Source organism: Narcine bancroftii, chromosome 4 (assembly GCF_036971445.1).
Source record: "Narcine bancroftii isolate sNarBan1 chromosome 4, sNarBan1.hap1, whole genome shotgun sequence".
Classification (NCBI taxonomy): Eukaryota; Metazoa; Chordata; class Chondrichthyes; order Torpediniformes; family Narcinidae; genus Narcine; species Narcine bancroftii.
In genome coordinates, this window is record NC_091472.1 from 121,125,080 (window position 1) to 121,135,764 (window position 10,685).

Genomic DNA, 10,685 nt, shown 5'->3' on the forward strand with positions numbered 1-10,685 from the left:
CAGTTCGGCGGGCAGCAACCTCCTTTGAAGAAGACCGCAGAGCCCACCTCACTGACAAAAGACAAAAGAGGAAAAACCCAACCCCAACCCACCAATTTTCCCCTGCAACCACTGCCTGTCCCGCATCCGACTTGTCAGTCACCAACGAGCCTGCAGCTGACGTGGACTTTACCCCTCCATAAATCTTCGTCCGCGAAGCCAAGCCAAAGAAGAAGAAAAGAAAGAAAGAAGACTCTGCAAGTTTTAAAATTGTCAGTGCAAATAAACAAGTCAGTTCACATCTTGTTTGGAGTGATTGCATGGAAATTCTTAACACACTGACTAATAAGGTCATTTAATACACTATTAAATTAAAAAACTAGTTGCATTATAATTATATTTATGAAGATGAACAACATAAATAACTAAACTATTTAAGGTGCTCCTCTAATAAGAGGAAGTGAAGCTGTCTTCGAGAGTTGAAATTTACAGATTCATGAACCAATCAACATTTAATTGTCCTGAATACTCCCGGTTTCATTCATAACTAAGGTCATTTTCGAGTCTGTTCTTATCACTTTAAGCATATGTGCCATTAATTAAACTTTCAGCACATAGACAGATTTAAATTTGCATATTAACTTCATGGGAAGATTAAATTACCCCAGCATGTCACATCCTGCCTTTGTGCCCCTAATTTCTTACGCGATTTTGGTTATTAATTGAAATTCATTTGCGTATTGTGGTTTGAAAGCATAATAAAATCAGCTGGATTGGGATTCAATAGATGGTTTATTAGAGGCATGGTGTTTCATTTAGCCACTTATGGTGATGGATAGCAGAGACAGAACCATATAAAGTAAATCAGACTGGGTGCATCATATTTTATAGGCTGGTGACATTCATCTCCCATTAGTGCGTTTGCATTTGACTGAGCTAGTTCCTCAGTCTTCAGCATCAGTCATGATTTGGCTCAAAAGTAGGATGTTTGCTACAAGCTGCCAGCTAATGGCATGAGAACCTTAGAGCACCACAGAGCAGAAAGAGGCCCCTCAGCCCATCTAGTCCTTGCCAAATGGTTACTCTGCTAGTCCCATTGAACTGAACCCAGACCATAGCCCTCCATACCCCTCCCATCCACATACCTTCCAAATTTTTATAATGTTGAAATCGAACCCACGTTCCTACTCTCAGATGGAAGATCCGTCCACCCTCTCACCACATGAAGAAGTTCCTCTAATGTCCCCTTTAAACATCTCACATTTCCTTCTTAACCCATGTCCTCCAGTTCTTGCCTCACCCATCCTTAGTGGAAATAACACTCTGGTTTCCAGCACTTAAATTATGCATTGAGTTTATAACAGAGGCACAGTCCATTCTGTCTATCCAGTCCATAACTGGTGTTTATGCTCCTTGTGTTCTATCCCGTCCTTTGTCAGTTTGTGACAGCTACCACTTGATGAGAGTGGTACTCCTGACTCAAATCTTGTTTGGCAGACGTAAGCATGGAGGCTGAGAAGAATGCTGCATTGTTAGGTCAACCCCATCTGCTTGGAGGAACTCAGTGGATCAAGAAGCATCAGTGGGATGGAGTGATTTTCCCTGCAGAGTTGGACTGTTGCTTTTATCGTCGACATGTCCCAGTTCCAAAATCTCTGCACAATCAATAATCTCTGTGGGAACAGTGGTGCATTTGGGGGTTCTGCATGTCAGTGAACTTAATCTTTAACACTGACGTTGATGAAAAGTTTCCTCCCCTCCAGCAATTTCATCCACCCAAGAGGTGTTCCAAATTCAGCTTGGCTCCTGCAATCCAACAACTTTGCTAATTCAATGGCACACTAATTGGTTGAGTAGCTGTGCAGAGTTTTACCAGGACTGGACATTTGCAGTTCAGTTTACTGTTCCTGGACAGTAGGTGACACTATTCCAGGATTCAGACGTTTCACTAGTAAACCAAGCATTGATTGCAATCCTGGTTTACAACACCAGCAGTCTCTTAACTAGATGCTCACAACTCTAGCCAGTGGCATGGACCATATTTGAGTCAGTTCTTCCATGTGGATTAGTTTTGATTTAAACTATTTGAACCAGAAGAGGCCACTCAATCTTTTGACCTTGTTTTGCCTTTCTAGCATATGAAGGATGTCATTCAGTTGGAAAGGGTGCAGAAAAGATTTACAAGGATGTACCGGGACTGGGACAGGAGAGCTTGAGTTATAAGGAGAGACAGGATAGGCTGGAGAGTGGGAGGCTGAGGAATGATCTTAAATTGGTTTCTAACATCATCAGGGGCATGGGTACGTTCCCACGATAGGGAAGACTAAAGCTGGGAATAGATTTAAGATGATAGGGTAAAGTTTTAAAAGGGACCTAAAGAGCAATTTTTTCCAACACAGAGGGTGGTTTGTGTATGGAATGAGCCATCAGAAGAAGTGATGGAAGGTGGGGACAATTACAATGTCTAAAAGACAGTTAGACAGTAAATGGATAGGAAAGGTTTAACTGTATTGCACTGAATTGTTTATTGTTATGTGTGCACAGATACAGTGAAAAGCTTATTTCTGCATGTTATCCAGCCAGCTTGCTAAAAGTCACCATGTTCCAGTGCTATTTTGAATTCAGAAAAGGAGTTCACAGAAAGCAGTAACAAGATTAATCTTGACAATGGTACTATTTAACTTTAACATTAGCCTTAACATAACAGGCAAATCAGATATAAAATGTAAATCAAAAATAGCAGCAGTTTCCCGATGGAAATCTGGCATGACTGTCGCTCCAGTTATTAACTGGCTCAGCTCTGGTCTGGCTGTCTCTCTCCCTGACCTCAACGCTCTCCCCATTCTCTCTGATCTCCACTGCCAAAGCCACCCCTCCCTACATCTGCAGATGATGCTGCTGCCTGAGTTTCGAGCCTGATTCATACCAGAACTGTTATCCCTTGTATTTCTCTCTCTGTGGATTCTACCCGACTTGCTGATTATTGCTTATTTCCTTTTGTTGACCTAACTGTTTTGTTTCCTGAATAACAAATATCCCACACTTTGACTCCCAAAAGCCTCCTATTAACCCCAAGGTCTATGGCGCGTGTCCTAACTGACACTTATCCGTATTAATCCCATCTCCCTGCACTTGGTTAGACAATAGCTCTCTAGGCCCAAGTCATTCATGTGGACACTCAGTAAATGCTATCCATGAGTCTAATACAACCATTCAGGCATGTATTCCAAGCTCTTAGCACACTCTGAGTGAAAAGGTTCCCCTCATATCCCCTTTAAATCTTTTCTCCCTTATCCTAAATCTACCTCTTTTAGTTTTATCTACCTCTGCTGTGGGGAAAAGTTTCCTGCGGTGAACCCCATCAAAATAAATTTATATATCTCAATCATGCCCCTTCTCCTCCACTCCAGGAAAAACAGATCTCTACAGTCTTTCTTCATAACTGAAGATTCCAGTTAACTCTTTACATCTATCCTAAGGTGATCCCTGACCCGCCTTTTATGCTTTTCTTTCAAACATTTGTCTTCAATTTCCACTCTTTCCATGATCTTGTTGCTCCCTACGTTTGGAATCTCCTCCACTCTTTCTCCACCTGCTTCTTCAGCCGACCCCATTTCATTCCTTCCACCGTTGGCAGGCATGCTTTATCTGATTGGACACCAAGCATTGAAATTTCACCTGTAAATCTCTCCACCTCCCTTTCCCTCCTCTTTTTACCAAGTATTTTGTCATTTGCTTTGCTTAATCATCAAAGGGATGGTTAAAAGAAAAGCATAAAATGCTGGTCAAGCATCACCAGACGTAGCACAGATGTGAAGTCTTTAGGGAACTCTGACCATTTTAAAATTTATTGCATAGGTGAGAATTAGTCTCAGTATTGCTGATTTTATAGTTCCACTCATTTTAATGCTTATAATTTCCTCGCACATGACCAGCTCAATTTTGAGGGGCTGGAAGTGACTTACAATGAGTTGTCAAGTGTTGAGAGTGTTATTGGAATGAAGGTGGATGATGAGGTGTATAGAACATGACAGGTATAAGTAGGACGGGATCTATTTGGCCTTTGCAGAAGTCAGTGATTGGTGAACATAATGAAAGTTTGTTGATGGAAGGAACATCTTTTTCCGCCCAAGAGATAATAGACTCTTGGTAATCTATGACCTCAGAAAGTGGAGAAGTAGAAAGAAACCCTTACCAGATAAAAAAAGATACTTGGAGAAGGACTTGAAGAGCCATAACATGCAATGGAACAATGTGTGAAGTCTGTTTATTGCAATTATCTCTTATTTTGATCAGCATAGATGCAATGGGCCTAAATACCCCTTTCAGAGCCTAAATTTCAATTGTTCTCCAGCAAATAAAGATATGAGGCCTTTTGCACAATATTGCTAGTGACTTATTTTCCAAGGCAGTAAACAGATGCCTGCATCTGAAAGTCATTGAAATGTAACATTAATAATACAGCACACATAAACCTTGTTATTTTAGACAGGCTGGAACCTGAAGTATGTTTTTTTTTCCGAAGGGATAATTTTATTTGAACACAGTGTGATTTCCATTAGCACGGGAAGATTAGAAACCATCAAAGCCTTTGAATTCCTCTGTGCAAATAAAAATGATCTTCCATGTAAATAGTTGTATTGAAACAAATGGACAGTAATAATGTTTTAAAAGAAAATTGCAGAGACTTGGTGTGGTTAATAATTACCCACGGGACATTTTTGAAAACAGTTTGAACATTACTATTATAAAGAGGATGATGAACATGGAGATCTAACTGTTGTGGGAGCAACAGACATGGACTTTTAACCAACCTCCCACTATCAACTCCGTCTACACTTCCCACTGCCCTCGGAAAAGCAGCCAGCACATGAAGAAACACATTCTACACCAGCCACGCTCCCTTCATGTCGGGCAGAAGATACATGAGTTTGAAAACATGCACTACCAGATACAAAGACAGTTTCTTCTCCACTGTTACCTGACTGTTGAACGGACTTCTAAATTCTTTTGAACCAAAGGCCACACATTTTATAATCTATCTTTAAATTTAGAAGCATAATCCAGTAAGTTCAACTGCACATCCTCATTAACCCACTGTTCTTTTATCAACATTAGTCCTCTAACCTGATGTCCAAACACAATTTCAAAAGGGCTGAACCCTCATGAATTCTGCACAGCCTCCCTTGTTGCAAATAGCAATAAATGAACACATTCATCCCAATCTTTCCCATTCTCCAAACAATAAATCCTCATCACATTTTTAAGTGTAGAATGAAATCTTTCCAAAGCTCCTTGAGTTTCAGGATGGTATGCAAATGAAGTGATCTGTTTTATTCCCAACTCAAATCAACTGCTGAAACAATCCAGACATAAGGTTAGATCCTTGATCACTCTGAATCTCTATGTAATCCAAAAACTGAAAAATCTTTCCAGAGTCTTTACCACTACTTTGGCTTTAATATTCCTTAATGGTATAGCTTCTGGAAATCTTAATGCTGTGCACATAATTGTTAATAAGTACTGATTCCCAGACTTAGTTTTAGGCAGGGGGCCTACACAATCCAAATAACCCTAGTGAAAGGTTCCCCAACAGCAGGAATAGGTCGCAATGCAGCTACTGGAGGGCACTGGTTAGGTTTTCCCACAACCTGACAAAAGTCACATGTCTTGCACCAATTTACAACATCCTTCCTCAAACCAGGACAGAAAAATTGTCTCAAAATCTTATTCATGGTTTTCTTTTCACCAAGATGACCACCCAAAGTATACCGTGGGCTAGATTTAACATTTCGTTCCGGTAATTCCTAGGAACAATCACCTGATGAATCAACCCCCACCTTCATTAGCAGGAATATCAAGAGGTCTCCATTTCCTCATCAACAATTCACCCTTCAAGTAATATCCACCAGCCATTTCTTTAATCTCCTGTTCACTTACTGCTTTGTTCCTTAAGTCAACAAGATCTGTATCTGTTTTCTGTTGTTGAATCAACTCTTTCCTTGACAAAGAGAAATCTTTACTCTCACAATTACCCCGCTCTTTCAAAACTATTTCAGAAGCACTGGGCAAGTCTCTATCAACTAGATCTTCCTCTGCTCTCATCATTTTCTAACTCAAAGACCTTGTTACAGCACATGCAGGATATATCTTACAATCATCAATATCATCCTACTAGGATGATTTGTTAATCTCAAAACTGACCCAACTTTATCTTCTGCCAAATCATTCCCTAATAAAAATGAGACTCCCTGCATGGGTAACTTTGAAATTATTCCTACTACAACAGGCCCTTTAACTAATTCTGAATTCAGCACTATGTTGTGAAGAGATATTGACTCTACCTCACCTCCAACACCTTTAATCAAACCCATCTCCCCTGTGTCAGTCTTTTGATCAAGAGTTAAAACATTTTCCAATAACAGTGACTGAGCAGCTCCAGCATCTCTAAGAATTTTAACTGGAACCTCTTCTTGACTGAAACCAAACCCTCTGACACAAAAGGTTTGAAAACCTCCATAACACCCTTACCAGGTTTGGAACATCTGGCCTCCTTAACTTCAACTGTCTGAATACATGCTTCTGGTAAAACCTCCTTTTCAACACTAAATAAATCGCATTAACCTGACCAGGTTTCTTTCAAAAATGACATACAAATCCAGAAGTTCTGTCCTTTCCCACCTTACCTTCATCTTTTCTCTTAACATTTGCCCCAGACTTAATTTCAGGCTTACTAGTCTGTTCCACATTAACCTTCTGGTCAGATTTACTAATCTGTTCCACATTAACTCTCTGAAAAGGCTTCCTATTCTGAAATTTATTTTTGTGAATCAGGGCAAATTCGTCTGCTAATCTAGCCATTTGCTGCCACGTCCTCATGTCTCTCTCATCCAGGTATAATTTAAACTCATTTTGAACACACCTTTTAATTTCCTCAATTAATATCACAAGATCACTAGACAAAGGAACAGAAGGCGGACACTAGGCCCATCGAGTCTGTTCCATAAATCTACACTAAGCTACTCTACACTAGTTCCAATTTCCGGCCTTTTTCCCATATCCCTGGATGCCCTCACTAATGAGATACTTGTCTATTTCTTGTTTAAGTACTCCCAGTGATCTGGCTTCCACTGCTGTATGCGGCAGTGAGTTCCACAGATCCACGACCCTCTGGCTAAAGTTCTTCCTAATCTCTGTTTTATATGGATAACTTCTAATTTTCAGACGATGACCCCCGCCCGTCCTCGATTCACCCACCAAGGGAAACATCTTACCCACATCCACCTTATCTAAACCTTTCAATATACGAAATGCCTCTATGAGATCTCCTCTCATTCTCCTGTTCTCCAATGAATTCAACCCAAGAGCTGCCAAACGCTCCTCGTACGTTAGCCCTTGCATTCCAGGAATCATCCTAGTAAATCTCCTCTGCACCGTCTTCAACAACATCACATCCTTTCTAAGATAGGGGGTCCAAAACTGCACACAGTACTCCAAATGAGGTCTCACCAGTGCCCCATAGAGCCTGATCAACACCTCAACTCTTATACACGATTCTTCTTGAAATGAAGGCCAACATAGCATTTGCTTTCTTCACTACCAATTTCACTTGGTCATTTACTTTTAGGTTTCCTTGCACAAGGACACCCAGGTCCCTTTGCAAATCCGAGGTCTGAATTTTCACCTCATCCGAATAGTATTCTGCCTGTTTGTTTCCATTGCCAAAATGTACAACTGTACATCTCATCTGCCATAATTTTGCCCAGTCTCCCAATCTGTCTATATCATTCTGCAACTTTATGGTTACTGCTACACTTCCTACTTCGCCACCCATCTTGGTGTCTGTAGAGCATGTCGAAAGAACCAAAAACTTGTTGATCCAAACCAAGGCTTTTATTAACTAAAAGACTGGAGTATATCACATGTAGGTCGACCAGCCCAGAATGACCTGATCTGGCTAAGAGCAATCCTTTAAGACCTGCCAGTAGGTGTAGCTATGCTCTCAGCCAATCACAGTCATCCTACACTACAATCTGTACATATACACATTGGTGATAGAATCTGTTCTATCACATTAATCCTTTCTTTGAGAACTGATCCCAGGGTGGATGGAGGGCTGTAAAAAAAAAAAGAAAAGAAAGAGAAAGGGCCCGGTGGAGGTTAGGGGCTGTAACGTGACCGCCGTTGTGCCGGGATTGGGGTCGCTGGAGTCGTGTCGCCGGCAGGCTCGTAGGGTGTGGCACTGCTTCGCTCAATTCCCCAACAGCATTGTCCACAGTCTGGCCTGAGCTGGTGGGATGGTGCTGGTCCCTCTGTTCAAGCACATGACCTGGGGGAGAAGGAATTGGGAGAGGTTGGGTTAAAGATACTGCTGGGCCTGATCTGGCTTGGGCTAGGTCCCTTACCGAGATTGTGTCCTCCCGCCCGTCCGGGTACTCAACGTAGGCATGATGCAGGTTCGCATGGAGCAGAGTCACTCAGTCAACCAAGGGGTCATTCTTTGAGTACGGGACATGGCGTCATAGGAGGACCAGCCCGGGAACTGTGAGCCACGCCGGTATGGTTATTCCCGATTCGCATTTCCTTGGTAAAGAGAACATCCTTTCATGGGGGGTGGCATTGGTCGCGGTGCATAGGAGGGATTGGATGGAATGTATGGCACTAATGAGCACGTCCTGTCAGCAAGAGGTGGGGAGACCTTTGGACCGGAGGGGAAATGTAACCGGTTTCCAGACAGTGACATTCTTTCGACTTGCCCATTATCACGTGGGTTATAGCTGGTGGTTCTGCTTGAAGCGAAACCATGCTCCAGAAGGTACTGCACTCATAAACGAGGACCCCCTGTTACTGTGGATGTAACTAGGGTACCCGAAGATGGCAAAGATGCTGTGCCGGGCTTCTATGACTGAGGAGGCAGTCATGTCCGAACAGGAAGCGGGAGTACTCGTCGATGGCCGTAAGGATGTAGGTATTATGGTTGGTCGATGGTAGGGGCCCCTTGAAGTCCGCGCTGAGATGCTCAAAGGGGCGGGTGGCTTTGATGACGTGTGTGTTCTGGATGGAAGAAGTGGGGCTTGCACTCAGTGCACACCGGGCAGTCTCGGGTCATGGAGTGAATCTCCTCGACCGTGTAAGGCAGGTTACGAGCCTTGACAAAGTGCGCGAACTTAGTGACCCCTGGATGACAGAGCTCCTCGTGGAGTTTCTGCAGCCTGTCCAGTTGTATGTTGGCGCAAGTCCCCCTGGAGAGCACATCTGGTGGGTCGTTGAGTTTACCAGGCCAATAAAGTAGGTCATAATTAAAGGTGGAGAGCTCAATCCTCTACCTGGTGATTTTGTCATTCTTGATCTTACCTCGCTGGGTACTGCTAAACATGAAGGAGTCCATGCGTTGGTCGGTCAGCAGTGTAAAGCGCCTGCCAGTGAGGTAATGTCTCTAACGACATACTGCTTCGACTATGGCCTGGACCTCCTTCTCAACAGAGGAATGTCGGCTCTCAGGACCCTGGAGGGTTCTGGAGAAAAGGCTACCGGCCGGCCGGCCGGCCTGGTTCAAAGTGGCTGCCAGTGCAAAGTCGGACGCATCGCTCTCGACTTGGAACGGGATAGATTCGTCAATTGCATTAGGCAGCGTAGCGGCAGCCGACAGGCCGTCGGTGTGCCAGGGTGTAGTAGGGTAGAGGGAGGACATCCTACTCACATCAGAGTATGGGGTCCATCCCCCGAGAGTACACATCCATACTTAAGACCGCAGCCTCCATTGTTTCTGCGATCTGGATCACGTCCTCTAGGTTTTCTCCCCCGTGGTCTAGCAGGCACTTACTCACCTCATTAGATCGAACCCCAGCCACATAGGCATCCTGAATGAGATAGTCTGTGGTCTCTGCAGCAGTTCTGTCTGTGCAGGCACAGTCCCTGCCCATTGCCCTTAGTGCCTGAATATAAGCTCTACAGGACTCACCGGGCTGTTGCCTCCTTGTTGCAAGTTTGTACCGAACATAGACCTTGTTCATCGGACGCTCGTAGAGCCCTTTCAGCACCTTCATGGCTGCGGGGTAAGTGGTCGCGTCCTGGATGCTCTAGTAGAGTCTCGGGGACACCATAGTCATCAATATTAGTAGTCGATGGCTGTCCTCTATCACGGCAGGGTCAGAGAGCTGTAAGTATGTTTCGAAGCATCTCAGCCAGTACTTAAAGTCATTCGAGGCTGTAGCTGACTGTGGGTTGATGTTGAGGCGTTCCAGCCATAGCATACACTCCATCCCTTCAAAAGAAAGGAGCAAAGAACCAAAGACTTGTTGATCCAAACCAAGGCTTTTATTAACTAAAAGACTGGAGCATATCACATGTAGATCGACCAGTCCAGAATGATCTGGTCTGGCTAGGAGCAATCCTTTAAGACCTGCCATTAGGTGTGGCTACACTCACAGCCAATCACAGTCATCCTACACTATCATCTGTACATATACACATTGGTGAAAGAATCTGTACTATCACAGTATCATCCACAAATTTGGCTACAAAACCATTCAAACCACAATCCAAATCATTAATATAAATTGTGAACAACAGCAGCCCCAATACAGACCCCTGTGGAACACCACTAGTTACAGGCAGCCATCCAGAACAGGAACCCTTAATTTCAACCCTTTGCTTCCTGCCTATCAGCCACTCTTCTATCCAGTTTAATAACTTCCCTGTAATTC